Genomic DNA, 19,939 nt, shown 5'->3' with positions numbered 1-19,939 from the left:
ATTTTACAATGGAAATAAAAGTTTAATCAATTTTATTCTTTTCTGAATATCATAATAATTGTATGTATTTATGAGGTACAATGTGATATTTTGATATATGTTTACAATGTGGCATGGTTAAATTAGGATAATAAACAAATTTATCACCTAACATGATTATCATTTGGTTGTGGTGAAAACAATTAAAATGTATTCTTTTAGCATTTTTGAAATATACAAGGCATTATTATTTACTACAACATCTCCCTTTTCCCCGTCCACTGCCTGACTTGGCAGCCTCTGGTAACTATCACTGTACCGTATACTTCTATGAGTTCAACTTTTAAAGATTCCACATATCAATGAGATCATATGATATTTGTCTTGCTGTCCCTGGCTTATTTCTCTTATACTGTCTCTCAGGTTCATCCAAGTTGTCCCAAATGACAGGATTTCATCCCTTACTTTTAAGGCTGATTCTTGGTTTTGGGTTTCATTGAGAATATATATATATATCTGTAAATGGAATAGCTATCCAAGAATTACCAGTCTATTTTCACAAATAAAGATATTATGAAAAGTATTTTTCTTACAGTTGTGTTTACTTTAAAATCATTTTTAAATTAGAAAAATCTACTGAAGCTGAGTAGACAGCAAAACATGATCCCATAACAATATTTAAATATTCTTTACTTTATTCCTGAAAGTTGAAAGACAACTTTCTCTTGTCTTTCAAACTCAAACCATTCTACTTTGCCATTTTTAATAAATTCTCCGTTGAGATCAAGCAAGAAAACAATCATCACTGTATTACTTATGATAAGGTCAGCTTTTGTAGTAAGATTAATTCTAAATCTTACAATGGTTCAAATACAATTCATGTTTAATTGTTGCTCATATGAAAGTATTGGGCAAGTAAGCAGATGGGTGGGTTAGCCCTCTTCTATCCAGTGGCTCAGGGACTCAGTGTATCGAAAGCTTTGTTCTATTCAATAAATGGATTCTAAGGTCTTCCTGGGTGTAGTCTCTCTTCCGGTTAGATAGCCAGGAACTGAAGCTGCCTGGAGAAGCAGGCATAGCAGTTGTCCAGGGGCTGAGCCTGGAAGAGGACATCTCTCTTTTGTTCACATTTAATGTGTTAGAACTTTGTCTTTGTAAGTTACCTAACTAGCCCCAATTTGGGCAGTCAATTAGCAGCAAAACACCTACAAAAAGGATTATTAGTGGACAATCGCATTCTATCTGTAACCCAGATGTAACAACTCTGAACATTGTGGCAAATATGTTTTATTCACATATTTTGACAAATTATTTTACAACACTTATATATCAATAAATTTGTATCTAAATAAATTTTCATGAATCACTAGAAAACAAAGATTTTTTTTCACATGATGACAAGTATGACACCATTATTACATTTAATAAAATCTTCAGTGATTCTACGTTATCATCTAGCTCACTGTGTAAATAGAAATATCTCTGTCTCCAAAATGTACATTTACATTTATGTTGTTCCAAAAAGAGTCCTAGCCATCCAAAAAGCCAATTTTTTATTATGGTTTTTTAAACTTTTATGAGTATACAATCTAACATTTTAAAATATTATATAAAGCATACTCATAAATGAAAATAATATGCTATTACAATAAACTCAGCAATTATGTTTATCATTGTAGCCTAGACCAGTGAAACTTTATAATGGAAAGGCACTAGCTCAAGGGTTGGCACTTGGGAACCCCCACTTCAGTCCCACCACTAATTATCATATAATGAATTAATCAGAGGCCCAGAAAAAGTACACTATTTATACAGGGTCATACAGCTCATAAGAGTCAAAAAGCAGACAGGTCGGTATGCTCAGACCTCTGAACGTTCAGTTGAAATTTTTTGACATTCCTGAGTTAAAAATGTATGAAGACTGATTGAAATATTGAGTATTACATAGTATTTATATATTTTGCTTAGAAGATATATATGCCAAATATTATGATTTTAACACGATTGAAAAAAATAATTATCACCAACATACAAACATAATTTGTATGTTGTCACATACAAATTATATGTTGTGACAACATACAAATTATAACAACCTCCACTGAGGGTGGCTGAATTTTATATTTGAAATTCCATGTTGAATGATCTAACCTAATGTGATAAAGAAGTTTTCCGAATAAGACTGTCAAAGAAAGCAGTGACACAAAAGCATGAGCTACATATTTTTTCTGTTCAAAAAACTATTTCTGACATGATAATGAGTTCTGCAGGGAGATTATTAGAGTTACCATCTTGTAATGATGATAAGTCATTGTCATCATTGTCCAGCAATGTCTTGTACTCAGTGTCCCTGGCACATATGCCCATATTGAACTAACCTCATCATTGCAACAGTAGAAAAGAACAACCAAATATATTTAACAAACTCTCTACTTCCAAATTTCTCAAAAAATCTTGATTTCTTATTGGCTGGTTTCTAAAAATTTAAGGAACAACATAAGCCTAAAAAATTGACAATTTCATGTTTTAGGCTCGTAAAATTAAAAGTAATAAAGTTTGTTTATGATAAATAGATGAAAATATTACATGTTTTCTTGACAGTTTATAATTTTCAAAATTTGAATTGTACATGACTTTACGTAATGTATTATTTTATCATCAAATACATGTTGTTGCTTGTAATGTCCTTTCCTCTGCATTCAACTTGAAAAAATTATATGCCAGTAAGATAAATAAAGATCCTAGTAAAACAATCTCCTAAATCAAGGAAAGAGAGAGAAAGAAACAAACATATCTAGTTTGTCTTTTCTTTATTCTATTCAGCCTTTAAATGACAGATTTAATGTCTGCATTTAAATGCAAAAAACAATAGTTGACAAGAAACCTCCAAACTTAAAAATCTTATATTTGACTTGGTATCCCTCTTGCTGATTTACTGGCACCCAAGAGTTGCATTAAATCAGAAGTTAACAGCCATTTTTTAGTAGATATGTCCTCAGTTCTATAAAATGGCTTTTCTTTTCCTTGCAGAGCAGGCTTAATAAATAAAACCCTCTTTCACACTGGAATTAGACCCAAACTTTATTTTACCTTCATATAAAACAATCTGGATACACCATTTCTGAAATAATGTTGAAAAAGATGGCATTCTAGTCTGAAGCGAGTGAAACTGTATCAAAAGAGGTTCTAAATCATTTTTATATCCCCATAAATATGCCTGAATTCGAATCCAAGAACAAATATTATGAAAAACAATTTATTTTTTGAGGTACAACAGGAATTACAGCACAGGGTAAGGCAAAAAGAAAATAGCTGTCAAACAGGTCAGTTGTGATAGGAGAGAAGGTTCTAAAATTATAGCCAGAAAACCTGAGTGTGAATGCCCACTTGATCTAGATTGAGTTGTTTAATAAGTTCTTCTCTGAAGAAATCGGGAAAGTAATACCTTTCTTATCAGATTTTAAGAACAATCAAAGAGATCACTAACCTAAATTGCAGTGCCTGGCACAGAGCTTGGCATTGTAATCACTCAAAAATGCTTATAAAGTTGAAGGATATGATTTGAGATAAGTCAGTGCCCCCTATTAAAATACACCCACACCACACATAAAAACATGCATATAATGCACAATAAAAACCTTTAGAGCACTATTGTAGCACCGAAATCCTCAGTATTTCGTGGCACTCCTTGGAAATTATGGTCTAAGTAGCTTTTATTCTTAACTGTCCTATGATACAGATTTTCAGAAGGGAGTAATATATAGCTAATGTGGCAAGAGCTAATGTTAACATTATTTTTGCTTCGCAAGCCCTTATGCAGAAAAGGACCGTGTGATGCTGAGATGCTGTGATTATTATTGTCCTTGTTTTAATGGAGGACCATGTTGATTGATGGTTAGCTGAAGAAAGACTACCATAATTTATAGGAGGAGAAGCAAGCAGTAGCATATAAAAGTATGGAAAATATTATCTATAGATTCATAAGGTGCTGCCAAGTACAAAAGTAGTAGGCCCAAACAAGTACTTACTACACAGTTTGTCTTTGAGTTAATTATATAACGTATCAAATTAAATACACAGAAATTAAGTCAGAAAATGTGTATAGATGCCATGCTACTCTTTTATAAAACTGCCTTATAAAAATCCTCTCTCAGTTGCACAAACTTTATTCTGGTGACTATTCATTATTTTTGTATATCAATGATGGCCTACTGTAATTAGTAAACCAGTTACAAACACAGCTGTTTTCCAAACGATCTATATTTCGGTATGATTTGTGTCTATCCCTTTGTTGTTGTTTTTATTTATTCAAAATCCTTTTAAGTAGCAGATCTATTGAGAATTTAATCAAAGGTATAAAACTCTAGGCAGGAAAAAATTCATAAAGAAGCAACATTTTGAACATGCTTTGAAGGTATTTGAAACAGGATTTCTTCTATTTTACTTGAGGGAAAAATAAAGGAAGTAAAAATGCAAGCAAGATAATAATCTATTAATAATTAAGAAGAAACCACTGGCTTTGATTACCAGATTGCCTCAACCATGATGCATTTCTGGGTGAATAAAACTATATACATCCCCCATTCATGATGGTTAAGAGCAAGGAATCAGTTCCAGAAGAACTCACAATTAATCAAGTTAGTTTCCTCATCCATAAAACAGACATGATACCTGTTTAACTGGATTATTCTAAATATTAAATGAAAGTATATGTGCAAATCACATAATAAATTGGTTTTAAATTGGCATCTCATATTTTTATGCATAACATGAAAATACCTAGGATTTGGGAATTCTTGCTTTCCTTGATTTTCAAAATCAAGGCAATATCACATGATAGGTTAATCAGCTACACTCAGTTCTTTTCCTCATGCTCAGCTTACCCCTGATATCCTTCTTTCTGGGTTTCTCCCATCTCCTCATCCACAGGAGCCATATCAACCACAGTTGATTCCTTCACAATTAATGCCTTCCCACCCATGCAGTCTAACATTTTGTTAATCCTATAAACGAGTTCATGCAAATGGACCAAGAGTAAAGATGCTGTTCCTTCCCTACCCCTCTTCAGATCTCAGCCTCCTGATACTCCATGAGTATTTCTGGAGGTATATTCTATAAAATTGGCCCTTCACTACTTTCCTTCCTTAGTTAAATATAATTAGTATATATGAAGCTATCTTTTGCTAAGTAATGTTAACTAGCCTTGGGGGAAGCAGGAGCGGGGTTCAATAGAGCAGGCAAAAAGGTAAAATGTAAAAATAAATATGGTAAAGACACTGTCCTTGATATGGTTAGTTAACTACAGTTGTTAAGACAGTAGACTAGGTAAGATGGAATTGGTATTCTGTTAATAGATGAACGAAAGATGGGCTGGGCGCGGTGACTCACGCCTGTAATCCCAGCACTTTGGAGGCTGAGTTGGGTGGATCACGAGGTCAGGAGATCAATCGAGACCATCCTGACTAATATGGTGAAACCTCGTCTCTACTGAAAATACAAAAAATTAGCCGGGCGGAGTGGCGGGCGCCTGTAGACCCACCTACTTGGGAGGCTGAGGCAGGAGAATGGCGTGAATCCAGGAGGTGGAGCTTGCAGTGAGCCAAGATTGTGCCATTGCACTCCAGCCTGGGCAATAGAGCGAGACTCCATCTCAAAATAATAATAACAACAATAATAATAATAACACAAAATTAGCTGGGCATGGTGGCAAGCGCCTGTAATCCCAGCTACTAGGGAGGCTGAGGCAGGAGAATCACTTGAACCCGGGAGGCAGAGGTTGCAGTGAGCCAAGATCACGCCACTGCACTCCAACCTGGCCGACTGAGGAAGACTCCATCAAAAAAAAAAAAAAAAAGATATATTTTTAGGAAAACAACAATTCTAGTAGTTTAAAAAAAAACATTTTGCCACTCTGACTTGTCAATAATAGATAGTAGTTAAATAATTAGTCATAGAACAAGTTATAAAGAATTTTAATTAAAGTGGAAGTCCACAGAACATTTAGAAGCAAGAAAATTTATGAGAAAATTTGCAATGAGCTCAAAGAAGACTAGACCGCTAAAATATCTACCCACATTTTTCTAAAAAATAATTATTTTACTTGGCAATCTTCCAAAAATATAAATATTATTTGTTCATAAACGCACACTAGTTTTCCATCAATTTATATTAAATGTGAAGTGTGTGATCACTGAATTTTTTTGAAGTCTCATATAAGGTTACTTTTCAAAGAAATTGAAGATTTTGGTGAGACTTAAAATACTGAGATGATAGATTTACTGCCGACTGGATCTGGGTTATTTCTTCAATGAGACATGTTTCAAACAGCTGACACTGTTGAGTAAGCAGAAGAGATGCTTGACTTTAAGCAACATGAATAATGCTGTTCATCAACAAATGTGCAAGATACTTGAAAAGTGCATAATCATATTCTTTCTCATAAACTGTCAGCTTGATTCTGTCCCCCCAGGGAATAACAAGTCTTTATAAATCTACCATGGCTATGTGACAAGGGAAAAATGTTCATCTGAGACACAAGCACAAATTCTCCTTGCCATGGACCTCTGCACCCAAACCAGCAGCAGCAGAAGCAGTTGAGGGCCACTTTTCTCATAAACAGAGAATTCTCTGATGCCCTTTTCCAGAACTACTTATTTGGGAAACAGAGTATATATCTCTCAACAACTGTATCTAGAAACCAGAGTTTTTACCAGTTCAAACCAAACAGAAAAATAAGTCAATCCTGGGTGACCTTCTGCAGGCAGAGGCTCCATGCTGATTGTTGGATGACATTTGACAAGTTTCACTGCTTTGTACTTAAAAATACAAGTTTAAGCAAATGTTGAACTTAATTACTTTTGTTTTAGTTGATATTTTAAAATAACACCATTTCAATTTTATCCACAATTCTTCTAGAAAGTAATCACACCTACATCACGAGTAATTTTGAGGAGTAAATGAGTTTACAAACACCAATCACTTAAGGCATGCACTAAATAAATATTAATGACTACAGAATTACAGCCTATTACATATTGCCATGTGTGAGGTTATACAATGTGCTTGATTATTTTATGTAACAACATAAGGAATACCTATTGGACTAAGAAAGTCATATATAAATAAACACAAAGAAAAACAACTAAAGTATTATTGGAAAAGCACAGCAAAGTATCTTTGTTTCTAATATTAACTGTACAACAATAGATATATTAGTACTCAGCATTTTTCTGAAAACAAAAGAGAATATTAAATAATATGATCAAGCAAAACTCATTATGTGATTTTTTTTAAAATTATTTTTAAAACATCAAAATGGTGTGAGATAAGTTTTAGTATAAATCTGTATAAATTATGTACTGACATTCATTTCATTTAAATAAATAATTTTTTATGTAATTGCCTACTAAACTTGGGAAAGTCTTAAATTATGAAATAACTTAACTCCTTTAAAATTTATAATTCAGTTTATGGTTCTACTTCGCTAAAAAATCAACAAGCATCTTTTGAATTCTGTTGTAAAGACAAATCAATCATTAAAGTGAAAATGTGCCTTTTGGAGAATTTTTTGTCTGGAGAAAATTTTGATGAAATATTTACTTTTATCGGTTATAAATGGGAAGAAGAGTGTGAACATTCAGAAATGAAAGCCCACATCCTTAACTAGGAAACTGCTGACTCCCACACTGGGGACTTTTTTTTAAGGATGCAAATTGAGATGAAAATTACAAACATGACTAACCAAAACAGTAGAAAAAAATTTCCTTTTTCAGGGACATTAATACCAAATCTGTCTTCACTGTTGAAACGCTCTTGATATTTAAGCTCTCAGAGTGTTATATTTTACAATATCACTTCAAGAATAACTTAAGAGAGCTGAAGATTAAGTGAGATTTAATGTAAAGTCAACATAAAGACATGATTAGGGCTCAGTTTACAAAGACAATTTGTGTAAAATCTTTTCTTCCACTTTTTTGTTGTTGTTGTTCTACTTCCTTTAAAAATGTTTCAGCAATGTTGGAGTCTGACAATCTTTTTTTTAGACGGAGTCAGGCTGGAGTGCAGGGGCGTGATCAAGACTCACGGCAACCTCCACCTCCCGGGTTAAAGGGATTCTCCTGCCTCAGCCTCCTGAGTAGCTGGGATTACAGGTGCCCGCCACTATGCCCAGTTAATTTTTGTATTTTTAGTAGAAATGGGATTTCACCTTGTTGGCCAGAATGGTTTCGATCTCTTGACTTCGTAAGCCACCCACCTCAGCCTCCTAAAGTACTGGGATTACAGGCATGAGCTACGGCCCACGACTTTTTTTTTTTTTTTTGAGATTGTATCTTGTTCTGTCACCCAGGCTGGAGTGGAGCCATCTTGCGGCTCACTGAAACCTCTGCCTCCTGGGTTCAACAAAGCTATCTTGCCTCAGCCTTCTGAGTAGCTAGGATTACAGGCGCATGTCACCACACCCAGGTAATTTTTCTACTTTTAGTAGAGACCAGGTTTTACCATGTTAACCAGGCTGGCCTCAAACTCCTGGCCTCAAGTGATCGACCCGCCTCGGCCTCCCAAAGTGCTGGGATTACAGACGTGAGTGAGCAAAGGCACCCAGCTAGACTAATGCATTTAGGTAAAATTCAGTAAGTGAACATTGTCATCATATTCTTCCCCTTTACATTGCATATAATTCTGTTAATTTGACTTAAAGCCATGGAAACTTGAACTAACATAAAAACTGAGCTGTAATTGAGCTTTAACTTGTGAGATAAAATCTGTGATGTTCTACAAGCTCTACTATAACCCTTTCTGAAATTGTGCTATGAAACTTAGCTCTAACATGCAGAAAAATTTATTCAGTATAAATATAATTCTGTGTACAATTACCTACAGACTTAGGGATGGTGCTGTAAAATTTAAACACAATAAATAATTTAATAAATTATAATTATATTTTAATTTTTAAAGTTATAAATTTTTCATTTGCATTCTGGGACAGGAAGATTGATGCAATTTTTTTCATAAAACACACCCACCCACTGTATTTTTACAATAATGATGAAGTATGCTCACACCAATAGATAAAACTATGCTTCTTTGTAACAACATGATTGATTAAGATAATGAAGCCATGTATGCTACAAAATCTTTCATAATATGCTTTTTATATCTTTTTTATTGTTACAACATGTGTTCCTGCATCCAAAAAGTATTTTCAAACAAAAAAATTGTATTTTCAATAGGGATATGTTCTGAGCCCAGGTAATAGAAAACTCAACCTTGCTAAGTTTGTAATGTAATCAAGGTTGGAGTGTTTTGAGGAGCATTGAGGAAACATACAGTGGTGTGGGATGAGGCAGGCGGGATCTACACTTAAAAACTGGATGGCCTTGTCTCTTCGGATTGAATGGATTGTGATTTGGTTTATATTTTGCTGTTGCTGCATTGCATTTAATATATTACCAAAAGGAAAGATCCATATTTCAAATTAATGCTCAAAAATAATAATGAGCACATTATGTGAAACAATAGATTTGATTTGAGAATATTGAATGTTTTGCAGTATCAGCACTTTTAATCCTTTTCATTTATACAAATAATGAGAATTTCATACCACATATACATACTAATCTAAAAAGTTAGGAAACTATACAGAATATGTGTTATGAAGTATACTTTACACAAAGTAAGTTAAAATGGTATATTTGATTTAAAACTTGCTTTCTTATATTTCATTTTTTGAAAAAATTCAAATATTTATGCAGTTGTTTTTTATTATGCAAAGCAACTGTATACAAAAATTATTAATCACTTTGAGAGGCTGAAGTGGGTGGATCACAAGGTCAAGAGATCGAGGCCATCCTGGCCAACATGTAAAACCCCCTCTCTACTAAAAATACAAAAAAATAGCTGGGCATGGTGGCACACGCCTTTAGTCCCAGCTGCTCAGGAGGCTGACGCAGGAGAATTGCTTGAACCTAGGAGATGGAGGTTGCAGTGAGCCTAGATCACGCCATTGCACTCCAGTCTGGCGACAGAGCAAGACTCTATCTCAAACAAAAAACAAAAAGCAAAAAAAAAAAAAAAAATCACTCATCAAAACAGTGAAAGGTATATTTTATCAACTATCAATCTATATTTTTCAACATTGACACTTATTATAATTTGTTATTATTCAATGATAAGGGCTTTTTGTTAGTAAACATTATCAGTAAAAGAGATTTACATAGGTAAATGATTATTAATAGTCAGGAACAGTTATATCTCTACATTTGAACTACAAAAAAATCTAGTAACACCTCTAAAAGTTGGCATAATGTCAATGCTACTTTGATGGTCCTATGTCCTATGACATTTGAAAAGTGTACCAGTAAGAAAATGTTTATTTATTTGAGGAAACAATAGTTTAAATAATATTCTTTAAAAGAGTAATTTCAGGGGTGGGAGGATAAGATGGCTGACTAGATGCAACCATCTTGTGCAGCTGGGTGGTAGCCTAGCTACCAGCCATTACACTAAAGTATCATCTACTAGGTTGTATCCCAAACTACAACACCAAAAATTATCTTGCTAATGTACATACCTGTGAAACTAGGCACAAGAATCCACTGACACATAAAGGTCTTGTATAGAGGACTAGCCCTCTGAAAGTATCCAGAAACATAGCCAACTACTTATACTCAACATACACCATGGGTAAAGGAACACCTATCCTCCCCAATGAGGAAGAATCAGCAGAAGAGTTCTGGAAATTCAAGTGAGAGTGTCTGCTTATCTCTAAACATGTCCACTAGATCCCCAGCTATGGAACTTAACTAGTTTGAAATAATTCAAATGATAGACATCAAATTCAAAATCTGGATGCTAAGGAAACTCATCGAGATTCAAGAAAACATTAAAACCCCATCTAAGGGATCCAATGAATCCAGTAAAATGATCCAACAGCTAAATTATATAATAATCATTTTTTGAAAAGAACCATACTGAACTTTTCACTGCAAGAATTTAATAACATAATCAGAAGAATTAACAGTGGAATTGACCAAACCGAGGAAAGACTCTCAGAGCTTGAAGATTGGTTCTTGGAATTAACTCAGTCAGACAAAAATTTTAAAAGAACATAAAAAGTGAAACAAAATCTCCAAGCAATGTGGGATTATACGAAGAGAACAAATCTACTCATTGGCAATCCTGAGAGTGAAGGGGAGAGAATAAGACGCTTGAATATATATTTGAAGATATAGTCTACAAAAGTCTCTCTAATTCTCCTAGAGGTTGACATGTAAATCCAACAAATACAGAGAAGGTCAGCTAGATACTACACAAGATGACAATTCCCAGGGCACACAGTCATCAGATTCACCAAGGTCATCACAAAAGAAAAAGTTCTTAAAGGAAGCTAGAGAGAAGGGTCAAGTCATGGACAAAGTCATGTACAAAAACTCATGAGGTGCGCAGTAGACATTTCACTAAAAACTTTACAAGTCAGAAGATATTGACACATATCTTTTTCTTTCTTTCTTTTTTTTTTTTTCTGAGATGGAGTTTAGCTCGTTGCCCAGGCTAGAGTGCAGTGGTGTGATCTTGGCTCACTGCAACCTCCACTTTGCAGGTTCAAGTGATTCTCCTGCCTCAGCCTCCCAAGCAGCTGAGATTACAGGCATGTGCCACCACACCCAGCTAATTTTTGTATTTTTAATAGAGACAGGTTTCAACATGTTGGCCAGGCTGGTCTTGAATTCCTGACCTCAGGTGATCAGCCTGCCTCATCCTCCTAAAGTGTTGGGATTACAGGCATGAGCCACTGCACCCAGCCTATTTTAAGCATTCTTAAAGAAAAGAAAATACAACCAAGAATTTTATTTCCCACCAAACCAACTTCACAGGTGCAGAAGAAATAAAACTTTTGTTAGATAAGCAAATGCTATGGGAATTTATTTCAACTAGAACAGCCTTACAAGAGGTCCTTAAGGGAGTGCTAAACATGGAATTAAAGAATGACACCTGCTACCACAAACACAACAGATCCTGGAAAGGCTGTAAAGAAAAGACAGCTCTTATTCATGTTGGTTAGAGTGTAAATTATGTTCAGCCACAGTGGCAAGAAGTTGGGAGAGTTCTCAAAGAACTTAAAACAGAGCTACCATTCAATCCAGCAATTGCATTACTGTGCGTATACCCAATGGAAAACAGATCTTTATACCAAAGAACACATGCATTTGTATGTTCATTGCAACACTAGGCACAATAGCAAAGACAAGGAATCTGCCTAGGTGTCCATTACTGGAAGATTGGAAAAAAAAAAAAAATGTGGTACATACAACGTGGAATACTATGCAGCCATAAGAAAGGAATAAAATCATGTCTTCTGCAGCAACATGAATGGAACTGAAGGCCATAATCTTAAGCAAATTAAATCAGGAACAACAACAACAACAACAAAAACAAATATCACATGTTCTCACTTATAAATGAGAGCTAAAATTAGCACACGTGGACATAAATAAGGCAAAAAGAAAGACATGGAAGACCGCTGGAAGAGGGAGGGAAGGAGAAGGAGGAGAGAGAGGATGGGTTGAAAAACTACTGGGTACAATATCACTACCTGGGTACAATATACTCATGTAACAAACTTGCACATGTATCCACCCATATAATAAAAAAAAGTTGAGTTTCTTAAAGAGTGATTTAAAACACAGAATATGCTAAATTTCTAAATAATTCAGTGTAATTCTAGATGATCCTTAAGAGAAACTACGTCCTTAAGAGAAACTACGACAACAATATTGACATTTCTATAATATTTTTACAGAAATTTATCACAGAAATGTTTTAGCAGAAATTTATAAATTCATAATTTATAACAGAAATTATAAGTTTTACCTTATAAATCACTTCAGGAACGTTTGGTGTGTGTTCTTCTTATACGTTGCTGTGGTTGAGTCCTGCATAAAAATAAAACAAAAATATAAAACATATATTTCAACACATACAAATCTATGCATAGTTACAACATATTTATTATGTTACACATTAAACAGAACTGAGTTTGGAGAGCAAATACATTTTTGAAGAGATAAATTTTTGATAGGTTTGAACTGCTAGATTTTTTTTTTCTTTTTAGGGCATGACATTTTGAAACTATGTCCAGTTAGAATTTTAGCTCCATCATGTGTTAGCCATGTAGACATGGGCAATTTAGTCTTGTTCTTTGACCCTTGGTACATCATGACATAAAGAAGTTTTAACTTCAGTGTTACAATTTATTTAAACACTTAATATTACGCCTTAAACATGGTCAAAATTTAAATATAAACTATTTTAGTGATTTTACATAATAGAAAATGTTTATAAAAGTTATTTTCATAAATTTAATGTTTTATGATTTGAATAACCACTATACTTTCAAAGAGAATATGAATAGAAATGCAAGAAACAACGTTCAGTATAACCTGAAGTATAATATGATTAGCAAGGGAGTATTGTAAATCAATTAAAATATATATTTTTCTAGAATTATGACTTTTATTTCAATAAATTAAACTTGAATATAATCCCTAATGCATACATTACATGCAGTATACCGAATAATATATATGTTGTATGTATACACAACATAATGCTTATTGGATTGAAGTGTTAACATTGGAAAGTCAATATTAAAAGAAGAAAACTAAGAGGTAAAAATATGTACTCAGAAGATAATAATCCCTTTCAGAAGCCAAAAGCAGGAGCATAAGAATTATGCTTATTCCCTGACCTTAGCCCAAATCAGCTTCCTATGTCCTTAGTTGACAATGTGATTTGATACATGATTTCTATTTCCTAAAACTGATAAAAATTACACTTACAGAGCTCAAACAGATGCCTCAAACATTTTAGGAGTATGTCAGTCATTCAGCAATTATTTATTGAGTGTTACTATGTGCCAAACATTATTATTTATACTAGGAATGCAACACATAACAAAAGAGATAAAAGACACTACCCTCATGGTACTTATGAGAGGTGACAGTGTGCTAGCAGCCCTCACTCTCAGCGCCTCCTGTGCCTCGGCGTCCACTCTGGCGGCGCGTGAGGAGCCCTTCTGCCTGCCACTGCACTGTGGGAGTCCTCTCTTTGCTGGCCGAGGCCACAGCCGGCTCCCTCCGCTTGCAGGGGGGTGTGGAGGGAGAGGCAGGGGCAGGAACCGGGGCTGCGCGCAGCGCTCACAGTCCAGCGCGAGTTCCGGCGGGCGCGGGCACGGGCTCAGGCTTGGCGGGCCCCGCACTTGGCACTTGGAACGGCCGGCGCCGCCAGCCCAGGGCAATGAGGGGTTTAGCACCCCACCAGCAGCTGCAGTGGGTGAACAGGGTCCCCCAGCAGTGGCAGCCCGCCAGCACTGTGCTGGAGTTCTCGCGGGGCCTCAGCTGCCTCCCCGTGGGGCAGGGCTCGGGACCGGGACCTGCAGCCCGCCATGCCGGAACACCCCGTGGCGGTGAGTTCTCGCGGGGCGGGAGCCTCCTCCAGGAGCGCCCTCGGTCCCATCAACCGCCCACGGACTGAGGAGTATGGGAGCAAGGCGCGGAACTGGCAGGCAGCTCTGCCCTCGGCCCCGGTGCGAGACCCACTAGGTGAAGCCAGCTGGGCTGCTGAGTCTAGTGGGGACTTGGAGAACTTTTATGTCTAGCTAAGGGATTGTAAATATACCAATCAGCACTCTGTGTCTAGCTCAAAGTTTGTAAATGCACCAATGAGTACTCTATATCTAGCTAACCTAGTGGGGACTTGGAGAACTCTTCTGCCTAGCAGTCTGTGCCTAGCTAAAGGATTGTAAACGCACCAATCAGCACTCTGTCAAAATGGACCAACCAGCTCTCTGTAAAATGAACCACTCAGCTCTCTGTAAAATGGACCAATCAGCATGAAGTGGGTGGGGTCAGATAAGGGAATAAAAGCAGGCTGCCTGACAAGCCATTCTGGTTTCCTGCCACGTGGTAGGTGTTGTGTTCTTGTGCTCTTACAGTAAATTTTGCTGCTGTTCACAGTTTGTATTCACATTGCTTATTTGAGCTGAACACTCACTGGGAAGGTCTGCAGCTTCATTCGTGAAGCTAGCGAGATCACGAACCCACCAGAAGAAAGAAGCGCCAGACACATCTGAATGTCTGAAAGGACAAACTCCGGCCACAACATCTTTAAGAACTCTAACACTCATCACCAGGGTCCGAGGCTTCATTTTTGAAGTTAACAAGACCAAGAACCCACCAATTCTGGACACATTCACATTTTGGGCATGCTGGGAGGGGTGGATGAGAGAAAAGTATACACCCAAATAGGCAAATATATGTTGTATATCAAGTTTTCCTAAGTACTGTGAAGACAGAAGTTAAGATGTGTCAGTGTTCGTCAAAGTAGAAATGTCTGATACCTGATAGCTGGAATCTGGGTGAAAAAAATCGGGAGTTGAAGAGAGTCTGAAGTGTCTGCAAGGGGTTAACTAAGAGTGAAATGTAAGAACTGAGTCCTTTAAAGTCAGGGAAATGAGAAATAGCAATCACTAGGATGAGGAAAGTAGGAAATGGGCTATGATGTTCTGGAAGTACTAAGAGAAAAACGAGATTTATAGTAGCTTGGTGGTCTCTATCATCTATATATCTGTCTATCATCTATCTGTCTGTATCTATCCATCCATCCAACATCATCCTCTATCTGCTTGTCAGGGCAAAACTTCCACAGTCTGTTAGAACATGTAGTACTCATAAGCTTCAGGGTTACCATAACACCTGCATGGACCTTTTCCAAAATGACCACCTTAAAACTAAGAGTAAATAATATCTGATGTGACTGATTTCCAAGTTTAATTCCAGGAACTATTGATGACACAGTGTTCCCGTGGGCTGTCATTAGGAACTGGTGCTCATCACAACTAATGCACAATATGTACACTGCAACCCAGGCTCACATGATTTGGGGTGAGAAGCAGCAAAGATTTTCAAGCGATAATTTTAAAAATTGAGTTATTAGAATATTATACTCTATGGAAAATCATGTGTAAGCATGTGGGGACCTATTTATACATAGCTGACATTTTGTGCTAAGGTTAATATAGACTCTTTGGAAAGAAGGCAAAAAGCATATGGCTGATCATTTTATCTTGGCTCTATTGCTACCATAGAATAAGCAGCACCCTCTGCAGTGCATAGAGCCCAATGCACAGCTCTGACTCTAAATGTGATACAGTCTCCTTGAATAACTGTTTAATATCTGACAGAAGAAAATTAAGTTTCAATAGTTCTTAGTATATTGACAAAAACTCTGTCAATTAGGAAATGTCACCAATAAACAATTCAATTTCCTGCATTGTATACATTTATTTAAATGCAATGAAACCATTCAAATAGTTTTGAAAAAGAATTTATAATATTTACTTCTAAGAAACATCTATTTCACTTCACTTTAAACTACACTATCTTGTCTCCTTTATCAATCTCAGTGTGCCTAATGTTTTAAAATGCAACTATTATTTTACAGAAAATTTCAGCAGTATTCATTTTCATGTCTGAGCTCTTAAAATAATAAAGTATACGCTTAACTAGAGAAGGAATGTGTTAAAAATGTGTATGTAGTTGTACAAAATGTATTCTCACTTATTATATAGGTCAGTACTTCAAAGTTTTCTATGTTATTTTGCAGAGCCCTTCATTTCAATTCATTCTCCAATTTACAGGTTTATAATATAATCACAATAACTAAAGTCTCTGCAGGTTGACCAGAAATAACAACAGCAAAACATAGTATTATGTGGCAGCATAATAACATATTGGAATCCTTTGTTGTAAGTTTCTCATTGTGTTTTTATAGAACCAGGCTAAATAAAAATGAGAATTCAAGTTTTTATTTTTAAAAATCAGAAACTCTCCGTAAGAGTGTCAGTAAGAAAAAAATACATAGAAGATGTCTGTTGAAGTAAGCTTTACTCCCGAAGTCACGTCCTCCTCCAAGGAAAACTCATATTCAAAAACTATTTTTTCATCCAATATTTACTCATTTAATTTGCTAACCATCTTTACTATACTTGGTTTCAGTCAGCATTCCAATAACTGAATTTAAACAGCAGAAAGGACAATCCTCCATGCGAAAAGTTGTGTTTGTAATGTTAAACTGCACATAAATTTGGATATATTAATGCTGTTTAACCTTAAATCACTATTTCTAATATGATATTGGATCAGCAAAAATCAACCAATTAATTTTTGAACAAATTATCACATATATGGTTATAACATTTTGTTTTTATTTGTATTTAATTTTAATTATTTTTCAATTCAATGCCCAAATCTTACAACATGAATGTTTTTGGTTATTATTAGTTTCATACTTATGTGTTCAGTATCATTAAATCAGAAACAGAAAGTCCTAAAATACCCTAACACTACAGGAATATGAAGAGGTGGCAATTGCCTGGTTTTGTATACAAAGAACTCAGAGAAAGCTGGTATGAGTAATCAAAAGATGAACTCCAGGTGTACTGACCCTGAGATTCACTATGAAATTCATAAGTCAAGCTGTAGTTAAAACCTTGATTTTTGCTAGTGAAGCCCCTGAGCAGAGAACCTAGGTAGGCCGTGTCCAAAATCCTGACCCATGGAAGCCTTGAGATAATTTATCACCCACAACAGGAAACAAATATAGTGTTTGGGACTTGAAAATGGTGTGCTGCTACAACGAATACCTAAAAATAGTGTGACTGGCTTTGAAACCAGAAAGTTAGTAGAAGCTGGAAGGATTTTAAGAAGCACAAGAGTGAAAATCTGAATCCCCCTGAACCAATTGTTAGAAAACTGGATTTTGAAGATGCTCAGGCCCTCAGCCCTCTGAGGGAGGGCTCAGAGGAAAGTGAGGAATGTTACTGAAAGCTAGAAGAGATGGAATTGTGTTATGCAGTAAAAGAATGTTAGCAAAACTGTGTCCTGTGGTTATGCACCAATCAGAGCTTTTAAATGATGAAATTGGATATATAGCTGATCTTTGAACAACATAGGTTTGAACTACATGGTTCCACTTATATGTGGACTTTCTCCCACCTCTGCCACCCCTGCGGCCCCAAGACCAACCCTTCCTTTTCCTCCTCCTACTCAGACTACTCAATGTGAAGAAAATAAGGATGAAGGCCTTTATGACGATCTACTTCCATTCATGAATAGTAAATCTATTTTCCCTTTCTTATTACTTTCTTATTTACATTTTTTTCTCTAGCTTACTTGAGAATACAGTATTTAATACACAGAATATACAAAATATGTGTTAACTGTATATGTTATCTCTAAGGCTGCTGGTCAACAGTAACCTATTAGTAGTTAAGTTTTGAGAAGTCAAAAGTTATTTGTGGATATTCTACTGCATAGAGGGTTAGTCCCCCTAGCCCCTGTGGTGTTCAAGCATCAACTGTATAGCTAAATGCCACAGATGCTGCCCGGTTTCTTCTTGCAGTTTATAGTACAATGTGAGAGGAGAGAGAGAGATTGCGGAAAGGTTAGACATGAACAGAAGTAGATTATTTTTAAAATAATTGGCCTTGCCAAGTGGCAAGAGATGCCTACCAAAAATGGCTGGTGAAAGTATATCTTATAAACAAAAAAAAAAAGTGGAGATGTGACTGCCCAACCTTTAGTTAAAATCTTGGAAAGTTCAAAATGTCAAGAAGACTTAATTAACACTAAGTTCCTTTCAATAAATTAAGGGTATGCCTTACAGATTTTCTCAACCAAGAGCCACAGCCTTTAGATAAGCCGTAAAATCCAGTCAAGGAAATCCAACATTTCAGAAGTGTAAGGTACTAGCTATTGCTGTCCCCAACACTTCTGAAATGCTGGATTTTCTTGATTGGGTGTTACGGACTAGTTATTGCTGCTCATCTTCAATTTTTCCTATTTTTGAAACAGCGTTGATAAGTAAAATCCTATCCTTGTTCCACCATTATAAATTGGGAGAGTTGGGGGACAATAACTTATCTCTTAAATTGTGCAAGTTCACAGGCAGAGAATTGTGCTCCAGGAGTTCTACTTAATGAATTACACTGAGACCTCTTATATACGCTTGGATTTGATTTATAAGTTATACTGAATTGACGATATTGTGATGAGATTCTGGATTTTGAGCTGATGGTGCAATGGGATGAGAATCTGAGGAACCCTGAAAGGGGGTGGACATATTTTGCATTTCAGAAAGACTTAAATAACTCTATGTCAGAGAGTGGTAGATTCCCATCCCCTATTGTACAGGTACTGTGTAATCATTTTACCTTGAGTGTAGGTAGGATCTAAGAATATGATGGGATAGTCAGTCTGTTAGTATGATATTATGTTACGATATGTTACGTTACGTTGTAAGACTCCATCATAGCAAGCTGATTCTCCTGCTCACTTAGCAGAAGTAAGATACTATTTTGGTTAGGTCCTAAGGGCTACTTCTGGAAGCTGAAAGTGACATCTGACTAACAGCCAGCAGAAGATGGGAAACCTAGTTCTACAACTGCAAGGAACTAAATTCTTCCAACGAATTAAATAAGCTTGGAGAAGACCTTGAGCCTCAGGTGGAATCATAGTCCTGACCAACACATGGCTTTGCCTTGTGACAGCCAGACAACTCAGGCCTAATAGGCCTGATTTACAAAAACTGTGAAATAATTTGATGCTGTTTTAAGCCAGTACATTTGTGATAATTTGTCATATGGCAATAGACCAATAATGCATCAACTCTCAAAATAATATTAGGAATCCATAAATTTCTAATTGAACGTTTTGCTTAAATATAAATGCATTATTTCAGCAGTCCCCAAATAGTATTCCATTCCATATTATCCTTTTGAGTATGTTAACAATTTTGAAAACTTTAAAAAATATTATGTCATATATCCTTAAATTGTACTTAACAAAAACCTGGAAAATAAATTTTTAGAAAAAACAAGGGGTTTGAAAAATAGAGCATTTAC

At 35.7% G+C, this 19,939-nt stretch overlaps 1 protein-coding gene across 3 annotated transcripts in view; it reads right to left on the bottom strand.

Moving 5' to 3' along the window:
• Window positions 1-19,939, bottom strand: part of LOC105467940 (cadherin 18) — a 1,130,742-nt gene that overhangs the window by 770,377 nt on the left and 340,426 nt on the right. For all 3 annotated transcript variants that reach the window (XM_071099077.1, XM_071099078.1, XM_071099079.1), the window contains exon 2: window positions 12,850-12,911. The gene's annotated coding sequence lies outside the window, so the exon portion shown is untranslated. The remainder of the gene's footprint in view (window positions 1-12,849; window positions 12,912-19,939) is intronic.

Source organism: Macaca nemestrina, chromosome 6 (assembly GCF_043159975.1).
Source record: "Macaca nemestrina isolate mMacNem1 chromosome 6, mMacNem.hap1, whole genome shotgun sequence".
NCBI lineage: Eukaryota > Metazoa > Chordata > Mammalia > Primates > Cercopithecidae > Macaca > Macaca nemestrina.
This window is presented reverse-complemented; position numbering and strand designations above follow the sequence as displayed.